Below are 13,662 nucleotides of genomic sequence, written 5' to 3'. Positions count from 1 at the left end.
CACACTCTCCTCTGTATGGGCCACTGAATCCCAATCACAACATCCCACCCAGTTGTTATCCCAGTGCCAGTGAGCATCTCTGCCTTATATAATGTGGAGGGCATATTTTATTTATACAGGCCTGAGAGGGTCTACATTGCACAGGGAGAGATCCTGGATACATGCTGGATGTGAGCCACCCTTTTTTGCCAACAATTTACTGCTTGTGTGCAGGTGTGCGTGTGTGTTATGCTGCCAAAATCTGATGTGTTGAAGGTGATGGAGATTGTGGTGTATATGTGTTTGAAAATGCTTTCACGTGTTCTCCGAGGATGATGAAGACTGAGTGTAAATTGTGGGGCGAGTGCCGAGTAATTAGTCCAGACAAGCAAGAAACTGCGGCTTTAATCTAAAAACATCGGCGCGTGCCTTTGAAATCCCCTGAAAGCAGTCAAACCTCGATGCATCAGACTGTCCCGTTTCTTTCTGATCAGCCTCATCATTCATAAAAGGCTTTATTTTCTCTCTGCAGTGACACACATGCACGCACACACACACATGCTGAGGTGAAAGTGTGGCAGCTGCAGGCCGACTGGAGCTCCTAATCCAGCCGAGAGTGTTTATCAGAGCAGAACCTGCTGCTGGCAGATGTTATTAACCCCTTAGCAGTCCTACAAATTTACAATTAGTCCCCTAAACCATCCAATGTACCGTGGGCGGTACGTCCGACTGCTAACAGGTTAATGATGGAAACGGCAGGACGACGAGGAAACGTCACGCCCAACGTCAGCCAGCCTGAAAACATTCAGGTGTGTGTGTGTGTGTGTGTGATGGAGGGATTGGTGGAGTTAGTGGTGGATCACAGCAGGTTGAAGGATGACAGGCCTCCTGATTGTGCGACGGACATGTCAGTGTGGGCCTGTCACGTGTACTGATCCAAACACGGGGTGAGAACAGTGTGTGTATATATGTGTGTGTGTGCGTTGGATCATTAAGGGATCGTGTTCCTGTGGTCATTACAAAACAGGAGCGCGGCGAGCAGCAGATGAGGCCGCTCAGATGGATGGCATCTCTTCAAAGAGATTTTAAAAACTCCAATTTGTTAACATCAGCTAATAGGAAACAATGCTTTGTGTTCTTGTTACTTGCATAAAAAGTGTAAAAAATGGACATAGCCACAGCGACGTCACCCACTGGTTTTGGAAGGCCTTGATCACTACCTTGTTGTTTTTTTAGATGCAAAAGTGTCCACATTTGGAAGCTAGGGTGGAGCGTTAAGCTGTCAGCGTAACCACGGCCCATTAATAAACTGCACGGGTGAGAAAAGCAACACACTAACCAATTAGTTTCAAAGTAAGAAACAGTCCAGATAAAGTCCAAGTAGAGAAACTTGAAACCTTATGTCTAAAATAATAGCCTGCCTACAACAAACAACAAGCATTATGTTGTTTTGTTTGTGGTACGTGAGTTGCTCTGCTTTGCTAAGAAGTGAAACAAGCCCTGGTCTTCTACGCTTTTCCGACTTTCCTACTGGAAATCACTAAATCCGACATCCAAAGTAACTGGAACGTGGCAGTAACCTTGGAGTTCTGAAATGAATGTTCTCAAACAGGAAGTGATTGAAACAAGTTGTTAGCCAGCTGGTTAATACTACAGTCCCACTCTTTGGATGAAACGCCTTTTGAAGGCCACTGGTGTCGGGTGTGGACATTAAATTTAGGGCCAAGACTTTGTCGTAGTGAGTACCTCAGACCACACAGCAGCAGATTAAAAAGTTTGGCTTATTTGAAGTTTGCTGATTTTGTCTCAGGGACCATCAAGGTGAACTTTTACTGAGTGCAGTTAAATCCTCGTCCTACAGTTTCCCGGGCTAATGTGTTTTTATTATCCTAATCATAGTTCTGTAGCTACTCACCAGGTCGCACATTGTTACATGTGCTTCACTAATCCTCCAGACATCCTCAGTGTGTAGATTTTCGTGTCTGTTTACGACCTTTTACCTACAGCGGTGCTGTACGTTTTTGATTGTTTGAACCTTGTGAAGCAGCCGGGCTGTTTTCCATTTGAGTAAAAGGAATTTGGATTGTTTTACCTCTGGGTGGTGAGCCAGTGACTGTTTGCTTTTGGGAACTGATCGAGCATTTGGGCCCGGAAACAGATAATAGTGTCGCATGTACCAAGTGAATTTGGGGATGATGTAGTCCTGCTAGGTGGCATCTGTGTGTGAAGTGGTGTGGATGAGAATTAGCACCTCCAAATCTGAGGCCACAGTTCTCCAGCCAGAGAAGGGTGGATGCCTGCACCGTTTTGGGGATTAATCGCTTCTTCAGGATCTATTAATGCACATAATTAATCCACGGAAAGTGACATCACATCTGCTGGCACAAGCTACTCTTCAGTGTTGTTTCAGCAGTTTTTGTATCCTCGCGTTGTTGCTACAGTTTGAAAAGATGAAACTTTCTTTGCTTCCGGTTCTGACTTCTCCCCCACATACGAGATGTGGAGGTTTTATATGAGGGGCGACTCCTGTGTTTCAGGAGAATGCTGCAGGGCGCGTTCGCGCCTTCAGCACTAGTATGTTTCAGAGCTGTGGCAGCGTCACTGTTTGCGCACAAAGATCAATCAACATCGCGAACAAAAACGATCCATCAAGTGGAGGAGTGAGTGCGGAGAGGGAGGTCTAAACACGTATGTTTTGACTGGCGCACCTGTGACTCAGATAAGGAGGTTCAGAAAAATAGATGAGTGGATTATGTGTTGTTTGTGAATAAGGGATTAATTAGTTTGCAAAAAAAACCCCTGAAAGTATTGATCGCCTTTATTGATCGCCAGCCTCAGTTGTTGTTAACTGATGTTTGAAAGGCTGATTTAAAGAACTCCATTTCATCTCTTGTACAGTCACTACATAAAAAACTTAAAGGGGTCCTATTATGCTTCATATTGAATTACCCCAACGAGGGACAGTAAAGAGCATTACTAGTCTATTCTTAGTTTCTTAGGTAAGTACTGAGTTTTTTAAAACTTTTTTGTCTTGGCTCTGTATGATGTCATAGAGTGCGTTGTACCTAGAATGGTCATCTCAGGCACATAAGTGCCACCCAGCCTCCATTTACACTTGGCAGCCAATCAGGTGAAAGTTGCTTTGAGAGGAGGACAGTGGATGAGCTGAGGGGCTGCGTCACAGCCTGGTATAAGATACTTAAGGATTATTTAGACTTGTGAATAACGCAAACTACTCTAAGAATAAAATGTGATGCTGGAAATGAGCAGAATTGTTCTCCTTTAAGAAGCTAAAACATGCCGCAGATGATATTTGTCTGATTTGTGGCAGAGAGGTAAAGCAGGTATTCTGCCTCCTAATAAAGGTGTTTGAGGACGCCGTGCCTTTACAGTTATTGTGCAGCAATGAAAGTCAGGCTACAATTTCCTGCTGCATTTAGTGAGTATAGCTGCAGGATGAAACTTCAGTCTTTGTCTTTGAGGAGACGGTGCGGCGCTCCACCTGTTTATTAGATAAGCGCAGCAATCAGCTGAGCTCTGGTAGATAAGCCTCTCCCTCACTCCCTCACTTACTGTCGCCTAAATCGCATCATCTCTGCTGTATTGCTGTGACCTCTAGGCATTAAGGAGCCATTCTCAAGCGTTTAGCGTTCGCTCTTATGCAGAGTGACTTGCAGATGGGATGCAGCGAGCTGTCGGTGGGTGATAGGAGCGTCAAAGGACGGCCGCGTTAACCGCAGAGCTCTCAAAGTCCAGCTCTCCTGCAGTCCCTGAACTAACTGTTAAAGTGCTGTAGAATGAAGCTGGGAATGTTTCTGGTGTGTTTAAGGACGTCTTGAGATCACGCTGTGAGCTGTGGGTCCAGTCTCAGGTGTTAAAAGTAAAACGCTTTGACCTGGAGAAACAAAATGAGGGGATGTCCACACACTCGTTCATGTTTAATCACCAGAGAGCTGCTCAGGTGTGAACCCAGCAGCAGCACATTTTCTTCCTCTTGCTAAATATTTCACATGGTATCAAAGCTTTTGTCCATTTTTTTCTTTTCTTTTTTGTATTGAATATTTATCAGGAGCTGGTGAGGGTGATTGTTGCGTTTCACTTCTAAATTCTTGCAGATTTGGGGGTTTTGTAAAATACAATATTGCAGTTTTTTTTCTCATTAACAATGAAGGCCTAGATTCTGTGTGTGCATGAACACAACAACAACAACAACAGCGTGCATCTGTGGCCTGAAGCCGTACATTTCAGGTCAGTGTAGCCTTGTTGTTTTTTTGTATCTGCAGTGCCTCACGCGGCCTCTTTCCCAGGGATGTTGATGAATAATTAATGAGTATTTACACTATTATGTGTGATTAAGTTGATCAGGCTTGATGAATGAAGCACTGCTGTGGAGGAGAGTTTCCAATCAGGATGGGATGCAAAGTTCTTCTTATTGTACTCCATAGATTTAGGTGTTTATAGTTCCATCCAGAGTCCAGGGTCTGTCACAGAACTGACATATATAGACAGACAACCACATTCGCACCTACATACAATTTAAAATCGACAGCTAACCTAGTGTATAGGTAGTGTATGTGTTTGGATTGTGGGAGGAAGCCAGAGAGAACCCACGCAGGAACAGGGACAAGATGCAAGCTCCACACAGGAAGGCCCCAGCCAGCTGGTGGGTTTGAACCTGAGACACTCTTGCTGTGAAGCAACAGTGCCAGTGACCACACCAACATGTCACTCAGCATATAGTTGTTGTTTGAAATTTCAAAGCACTAGATTATGTAGCTTTTGAGGCCAGAAGTAATGTTGTTCAAAAAAGCCCAAGAAACATGTGTAGTAGGTTGCTTTGGGTGTCACAGTTAGAGGAGCACAAGTCCAACTTGGATATCTGCCAATCCTGATTATGGATCCAGCAGCAGTGATAAATTACTGATCTGTATTCTTCACAGTGAGGACAAGGTTGGAAATGATCTATACTGGTGAATCCACATTTGCGTCAGATAAGTATTTAAATTTTGACCCCCCAAAAAACCGCAGTTGTGAAACTCCTCTTTGCTTTGGTATGATCTGACTGTAAAGTTGGACTTGAAATTTCATTAAAAATTCTTTTAAAAGTTGTAAATCTTAGTAGACATAAGCTGTTCCTTCCTAAAGATAAATTTTGTTATATCTGTGTATATGCAAAGTCCTGCTGACATATCTTTGGTAATATTTAAAAGTTGTTGGGTTTGTTTTACACGTTAGAGCCTAAATAGTAAATGATGAGAAAATGTCTTCAGGCATTTAATGTATTCAAGTTTAGCTGCAGTTCAGGTTTTACCCTTCTACACATCCAGTTGGTAAATCTCTTAGTAGTGGTGTTTCAGCCACTGTAAGCTGCTTTGCAACCCACCCCCGCCCCAGGCCCTCCTTTCTAGCTGTGTCACTGCTCAGTTCTGTAATGATGAGTCTTGTAGTTGCTGCCTTGTTGCAGCCAGATATAAATAAGGGCAGGTGAAGATGACAGTCTTCTTGTGACTGCAGTCTGCAGGGTAAAACATCTTGATATCATCTGATGTAGTATGAAGCCTGGTAGAAAAGGGCAGCTTGACTCTCTGACATGGACGGGATTATTATAAGTCTCATGTATGACAGCATGAAACCTGCCTCAGCTGGGTTGATGTTTGTCTCGAAGCTTTGCTTGATGATTTCTAGCTTTTCAAATCTTTTCTGATTAATCTCTTCTCTAATTGGCTATCTGACCCTCTCTGCCCTATGACAGTCTGACTTCACTGTGCGTATTGATTATTGGGGATCTTATAGGTGGATGAGAACGTGAGGCATGCTACAGTCCTTTATCTTTGTCTGGTCTAAGTAAAGGCAACATGTTATACAAAACTGTTATGATAGAGGTTTTTGGACAAAGTTTGTGTTCTCCATTCTTTAAGCACCGGTTCGAGCACCGTTTAAGCACAGGCACCGTTTCAAAAGTACCGGTTTGGCACCGGTATCGGATAAAACCTGAACGATACCCATCCCTACTCACAAGGCAGGGTGACCAAGGTTTGATTGGCACATAGTTTCAGGCAAGTTAGCTACTTGTTACTGATATTGTTCATATACAGGAGGCTAATTAACTTATCCTTCATTTTTAGCCGCACAAGCAACGACCTGCTCTCTCAGGATATTTTCAGAATGCAGTCGTCTCTGGGAAAACTTTCTCTGTGACATCAATAACACTTCCCTGATCTCTTCATATGAGAATTATCCTCCACTATCATCCTCCTTTGATTCAGAAAGGAGGATGATTGTGGGTATACCCACTGGTTAACTTGACAATCACAGATTCTTAACCAATAAGTATGCAGTTTCACAGTCTGATGGAGATGGCAAAAGTTCTTACGTACGCTGTAACTGTCATGACTTGATGTGCACATCCCCAAACGTTACTGGCCGTGATTGGCCTGTTCAATACCGTCTTTTTCTCCAAGGCATTTTCTGTTTCTGGCATCATTTTTCAAATCGACTGGAAAGAGAATAAATCAAGTCAAGGAGATAAACTAAATATAAACGATTGCCGACTACAGTTTTGGTAATTAAATTGCACAGGAGCGCTGGCCACTTGCATAGACTACTTCACAGGCTTTACGTAGCTTCAGCACAGACATTTAAATTAAGCTTCAACTTGACGCTTTGCAATTGGACTTTCTCCATTTTATACCATCTACTCTATCAGCCTATTCAAAGTGAAATGGGAATTAAGCTTGAATCACGTCCATGTGAATCCTGTACCTCACCTTTACTCTAGACGTCAAAACAAATTAGCAGCAAGCAGCTTTAATGTGTTGTGACTACGTGATAGTTTCACAGTGTTGTTTAAGGAGTCCTGATGTCTGATCATCAGCACAATCCTGACATTGATTTTCAGTCAATCTGAACGCTTCTGATCTGAGTCGTCTTCATTGAGCAGTCAAATTGCGCAACATGCCCACAGAACTGAGGCCCACAGTCTAGTTTTGCTTGCTGTGAGACTCAGCGGGCATGTGATGGAGACAGACGTCATTTCAAACACGCTGCATGACAAATGACTGACAGCCCCTCTATTCTGATAACACTCCAACGCACCACTCATCAAGCTGTCACTGGTCTGCTTCCCATTTTTAACCGGAAACCACGTGGCTATTGTTCTCCGGACTTGTTCTGTCATCCAGTACTGACTGAAACGTGTCAGCAGCAAAAGCTATTGTATAGTATAGCTTTCTTTTAGGACAGTTTTGTACTTAAGTTACCAAGTAATTCATGCTGAGTTTCATTGCTGCTTGTCTGTTTTGTTTGTGTTAAGAAGAAAGTTACATCATCGCCTAAATCACTCATCTAAACTCCCAACTTGGCATGACTTTAAGCTGCTGAACTCAACTAATTCTCAGTGGTACTACTTTTAGTATCACTTAATTTGCCCAAGAGTTTTTTTATTTAGTCTGGAGAGTGAGTGCATAGTGAAGACTGTGAAGTCCATGGCTGGATTTTAATACTTTAAAATTACATCCAGACCCAGTACTGGATTTTAAATGTGAATAATGGTGTCATGGTATCACTGATTGTGAGTTCAGCCTTCCCTGCACCGTCTACTGGACAAACCACTGTGTGTGAATGCACTGAGTGATATTCCACTATTATCCCCAACTTTGAAAAAACTAGAAACACAAGGTTTTATTGGGTTGTATTAAAAACTTGCTGTGCAAAGATCATGATTTGGCATTTATGTCCACAGAAGCTGCAAGCTCTTACATTTAGGAGGTTTGAATAAAAAGGTAAATAATTAGTTAATCAGAGTTTAATTTGTCTAATCATTTCCAGCCCTCTTCAATCAGTATATTAAAAAGTATTATTTATTTTATTTCATATATACAGTTATTTGCATGATGTCTTGAAGCAGGTGTGGAGAACTCCAGGCCTTGAGGGCCGGTGTCCTGCAGGTTTTAGATCTCACCCTGGGTCAACACACTTGAATCAAATGATAAGTTCATTATCAGGCCTCTGGAGAACTTCAAGACATGTTGAGGAGGTAATTTAGCCATTTAAATCAGCTGTGTTGGATCAAGGACACATCTTAAACCTGCAGGACACCGGCCTTTGAGGCCTGGAGTTTGACACCTGTGTCTTAGTGGGAGGATGTCTCTAAAATGGTCATCTCAGGTAAGGCTGGGCGATATGACCCAAAATTCATATCTCGATATTTTTTTAAAGCCATAAAGTAAGAACAAAAAGAGAGTTCTTAGTCAAAGCTGTGTCCCAGATGTCACACAGGCACTTTAATTAACATACGGCATAGATGTACATGAAAAAAAACTACTCAAAAATAAATTATGAGCATTTATTAAATAATCATGCTCCATAAATAAAAGAAAACTATGTTGTTTTTGTGCATAACAAAGAGCTCACAATTGTGCAGTCAAAATGTAAACTAAAAGACACTGAGCATAATAACATAGACAGATTTCACAGCTGCTCTATTCCCAACCTCTACTGACAGCCTGGAGTTTGAAATCTATGGGCTCAAAATGTGGTCATAAATATTTTGTACTTGTAAATCAGGATTTGTATGTGTAAAAAAATTTGTGCGTGTGTAAAAAAGATTTGTGCGTGCGTAAAAAAGATTTGTATGTGTAAAAAAAATTTGTGTGTGGACTTAGCCAAAAAAACCCTGCAAGTTACAAGTACGAATTTTGACACTATTTTTCTTCCTTTAAGCTGATTGATCAATGTCATGTCAATCACAAATGTAACAATCCAATCAGAGAACAGATGGGTTTGGCTGTCGGAGGGGCGCTTTTTTGAACTGCAGGTCCTTCATGGGTAATCTCTATATAAATATCCGATAGCAGCTAGGTCCCCTAACTTTCAGCAGCTGTTGAAAGGATAAAGTTGTGGTATATCAGTGGTTAGAAATACCATTATTACTTTAGGATTAGTTTAACACAACGTCAGGGCTGACCCGGGACCATTGCTGTGAGTCACAGTGAGCAGCATAAAAGTCCTTTCACATCGGACGCAGGATGTGCTGCTAATGCTAATTGCTAACTAAAAGCAAAGGATCCAGAATTTGTTGCTGGCTGCTGGGCTCTGTGGGTTTTTGCAGCAGCTCTACCTGTACTAGATGCACCTGCTCCCTGTCTTTTCCATCTCTGACTTTATGTCCTCTACAAGAGCTTCTGGGGTTTTTTTGCTAGTTCTTCAAATGTTCAATAAAAACATGTATGCTAATTCATAACGAAGAAAGCTTTGTAATGAAGACTGTCATTTCCAAAAATGACGCCGTCCAGCCCCACGCACGGGGCGATGCGCAGTAACTCGTTAACGGAGATTTGCCGTGTCCATCTTGTCGCTTCCTGCAGGTGAAGCGATGGGGGAGGAGGGGGAGTTGTGTTCAGTGAAGGAGAGGCGAGGCCGAGTAACGTTGCGTAGAGACAAAAGTGGACAAAGAGAGGCAAACTTGTGGCTCCACAAGTATAATTATAACGTAACATAGACTATATCGGTATAAAGGATATTGTCACATCTTATATCTCGTATAAAAATATATCGATATTTTTAAAAAACTCGATATATCGCCCAGCCCTAATCTCAGGCACAGAAGCCCCACTCAGCTGTTGTTCATACCCATAGTCTTTGCAAGGCACCAAGGCCCAGTATAACATGCATAAGGGTTATTTTAAATTGTGAGTCATGCAAAGCTACCCTAATCGAGTTTAAAATGGTAAATACGGAGAAGGATGCTTATCATTATTTACGCAAACCACAGTGACGTCTTCACATTGCTTGTTTATTATACTCCATTGATGCTAATCACTAAAACCAGTCAAATCCCAGTTCTTGAAAAGTGGAAACAAGCATTGGTTAGACATTTGTGACCAGGGATTAATAAAGTATTCTGATTCTGATATAGGAACAATTACTTACCTGCACTGATGATGTCAGTGTGAGAATCTAGAATTTTTCTCTGCATGTTTTTTGTCCTACATAGATGATTTTTTTGTGTGTATTTTACCCAAAGAGGTTTTTATTTTTCTCAAACAGATTTATTAACTCCTCGGGCATATTGCATATTTTGGTTCCTCCAAGACTCATCGGCTTTTACATGGACTGATCCCGTTAAATGTCGTCTCACCCCAGAGGTCCCTTCATAGGCAGGAAAAACGTTGCTTTGTGTGTCTGTTTCTGCCTTAATTTGACAGTTTAACCTTTTAATTAGGTCAGAGTGAGGAGCAGCAGAAACGGAGAGAGAGGTGTCACTACAGCTCAAACGCTGAATGGATTCAGTGTTGAACTGCAAATTGAGTCTAATTTTGAACAGTTAGTGTCGTTTATTGAGTGAGGAGACCGAACATTTACTCGATTAAGCCACTTGAAGCAAAGATGAGCTTGTAGAGTTTTTTTCAGTGTGACTGCTTGTTTACAAGGTGCCAAGTATAATGAAAAGTTTGCAGAGCACAGTAATGCCATCAAACGGTTTATTATCCAGACTGTAGATACACTGATTGTGAAATTGCAGACCGATTTTCTTGTTCTTTTTAATTTTTTAATATCATTTATTCCCAGAAATAAATATTATTTGGATATGGATCAATGGATCAATAAAACCAGGCACTCAAAAATGTAATTACAAGTCAATTTTCCTTGTCATTGTGTTACATAAGTACAATATGAAAACAAATTACATTAAATCAATCATTTGTGTTGTGCTTTAAATCGACATCTTTTTAAAAATAAAATAGGCACAAGTGGAGTCATACACAAAAGGAAAATATTCATTTCTTCTACATGGACACAAATAATTACAAATGAGACCAGACAGATCTGAGCTCAGGCACAAAAATAAGGTTGGAAAATTCATGTCCAGGAAGTGCAAATCAATACATGAGTGACTGTTTCATAAACCGTGTTTGAGCGAGCGAACGATCAGTCCTGCAAAATTCAGTCAGACGACTCTGGTTTGAAGTAAGTGACTTATTGCAGCAGCAGAATACCGTCTGGCTGATGAGGCTGCGAGCTCATTACCCCTCAGATATGTTACTGACAGAAATTAGGGAGTGACAAGTAAATGCATCTCTTAATAGAAGTAATGCATTAATAATAGATGCATCTCCTCTGATAATAGAGTAGCCTTTTGTCAAAAAATGTATCTGCAATTATGATATATATGTGTAGTTCTCTGCCTCCTCTTTGTAACCATTTGTAGCCTTTGTCTGTGTTTCATATCCCGAGCTGAGTTTCTTTGGACTGTGGGAAACTGTGATGGACGCGTATCACTGTTTCCCCTCGGACATGATACTGTATGTCCACTGGTGGCATCTTAACCCACTGCTCCGACAGGGCGCCCTGGTTTTCTGCTTTTCTGCCATTGTGGACGTGACGCTTGGCTGCTGCTACAACTGTGTGTATATTTAGACATATACTGTATAAATGTGTGTGTTTCTGTGTGTACCCGTGTTGCCCCTGGCTTTGCTGTGGACACACAAGTTGTAAAGCCAGAGGACGCCCCGCCATCCACACGGGTCCCTGCATGTGAGTGTGACAGCCCAAGGTCCCCAAAGCATGACGCATGCTTTAGTCCTCCTTTATGTGTGTGTGTGTGTGTGTGTGTGTGTGTGTGTGTGTGTGTGTGTGTGTGTGTGTGTGTGTGTGTGTGTGTTTGAGTGTGCCTGCTGGAGGTAGATTTGGTTACCATGGTGGCTTTGTGGGTGGACTGGCTGTTTATGATTATGTGATAAGAAAGAGAGAGATCAAGTGAAAGCTGGATGTTAAGGAAAAGGACGGCAGAGCAGAGTCCAGCCAATAGAACGGTTGTGTGTAATGCAGAGCCAACAGTGATGCTGTGCATCTAGATTTTGCTGCAGCCAGTTGACAGGAGAAAAGGTTCTACATCCTCTTAATTATTTTTTAAGATTTTTTCTTAATTTAAGAGATGTAATGATGATTTCCCATCCAGGCACCCCTTTTCCATCAGCTCATAGTTCCTGATATATTGTTAAAGGTGCAGATCATCGAGCTGAATGACCTAAAAGGAACCACCCGAGTCTCTCATTTCTGGTCATACTGAAGAAAATATTAAGTTCGTCTTGTAAAATGTGGTTTTTCAAGTGTAAGAAAGGAGGCTTATCCAGGATAGCCTCATTGGCTAATCATTCACAATCACAAGTATTCAACACCGAAATTGGGATGACAAAAAAATTTGGCTCGAGGCTTTCATGATGTTACCTGTCTAACAGGTGACATCTAGGTCGCCACATCCGTTCTTTTTTACTGCTTATGCGTAGTGTTGAACTCAGTGTTAGCTTTTTGGCCATCGCTGCTTTTTGGTTTTGGTTTATTTGACCAAATTTAGACCAAAGAATGATCAGAATCAGCTTTATTGACTTTATTGAATGATACGTTATCAGATAACATTAAGTAATGCAGTCAGAAAACTGCACTGATTGGGTGCATGGTCTGCTAATCAGTGCTAGCCCTGACAGCACCCTCACCGCCATTGCAGTGACATTGGCATGACAGAGGAGCGTAGTCAGTAAATCACGCTCCATCCAGCACAGCGCCACAAGGCATTACCGATGTAGCTTATGTGCTGTGTGGGTGGTGTTAGTGCGTAGCAGACACACGTGTTTGTTTGCTCATTTCTATACCGGTTAGTGTTGCTTCGTCCATGTGATCCACTAGGACCACTTTAGGGCGATATTGCTTACCTCTGCTTCTCCAACTTCCTTTCTTTCTCTGACCACGCCCAGGATTTACTCGGTAGCTTGGAGATCGTTTGGGGGGTGTGAGTCGTGTAGCTGGTTAGTGTAGTAGCAACACTTCCATGTTTGGAACGATAGATCGGGGTTTGAATCCTGACCAGCCCCTGCGTCTGGTAGGGGTCCTCATGCTAGCATTAGATGTGTATTGTAACTACTACTTGTTGTTTTATGGTTTTATTAAATCAAGTGATTAATTGAGACTGTTGGGACTTTTTTTGTTTTTTGTGACTGACATGATTATATTGTTGCAGAAAAAGTTGGTGGTAAAACATCCAGAAATCTGGAATGTGTTCTCTGCAGACTACATCACAGGTTTATGGTGAATTTGGTAAAATAAGTTTTCATGGTTCTCTCTCACTTGCTCTCTGGCACTGTTTTTTTTTTTTTTGCCAAACCTTTCAACTGCGCGTTGACGTAAAAACTCCAATTTGCAGTCAGCCGCTATCGATCCTCTCTCAGCTGTGTGCCATTAAAACAGGTGAGTGTCGAGGAGCGGGGAAGAGAGGGAGCGGCGAGACGAAGGAAAGTAATTAGGCTGCCAATACAGGCTGCTGCGACTCACACACACACACACACACACACACACACACACACACACACACCTCGCACAAACACACACCTCACAGACTCGAACATATGCACTCCCCCTGGCAGGTATCATTAGCCCACTTCTCACATCTGATGCTCCAAATCCAAGATGGCCGTTTCAGGCCTTCTCCAGGAGAACCGTTGCTAGGCAACTCCCTCCCTGCTCTGCTGCGCTGCAAGTGGAAGATGGCGTCTCCCTATGGACCGCTCGTGTGTGTGAATTAGAGAGAGAAGAAACCAGGAATAAACAGAGAAAACACCTCAACACCTCAGTCAGATGTAACACACACACACACACACACACACACACACACACACACACACACACACA

At 42.2% G+C, this 13,662-nt stretch overlaps 1 protein-coding gene across 3 annotated transcripts in view; it reads left to right on the top strand.

Moving 5' to 3' along the window:
• LOC102204569 (disco-interacting protein 2 homolog C-like) overlaps nt 1-13,662 on the top strand; it is a 73,401-nt gene that overhangs the window by 1,282 nt on the left and 58,457 nt on the right. The window contains exon 1 of one of the 3 annotated variants that reach the window (XM_005752664.2): nt 767-788. The exons of the other annotated variants lie outside the window; for them this stretch is intronic. The gene's annotated coding sequence lies outside the window, so the exon portion shown is untranslated. Of the gene's footprint in view, nt 1-766; nt 789-13,662 lie in introns of those variants that run through there. 3 annotated transcript variants of the gene reach the window in all.

This window comes from Pundamilia nyererei, unplaced genomic scaffold (assembly GCF_000239375.1).
Source record: "Pundamilia nyererei isolate P.nyererei 1_Seehausen unplaced genomic scaffold, PunNye1.0 scaffold00371, whole genome shotgun sequence".
In the NCBI taxonomy this organism is placed as follows: domain Eukaryota; kingdom Metazoa; phylum Chordata; class Actinopteri; order Cichliformes; family Cichlidae; genus Pundamilia; species Pundamilia nyererei.
The sequence above is the reverse complement of the archived record's forward strand: the minus strand, read 5'-3'. Positions and strand labels throughout refer to the sequence as shown.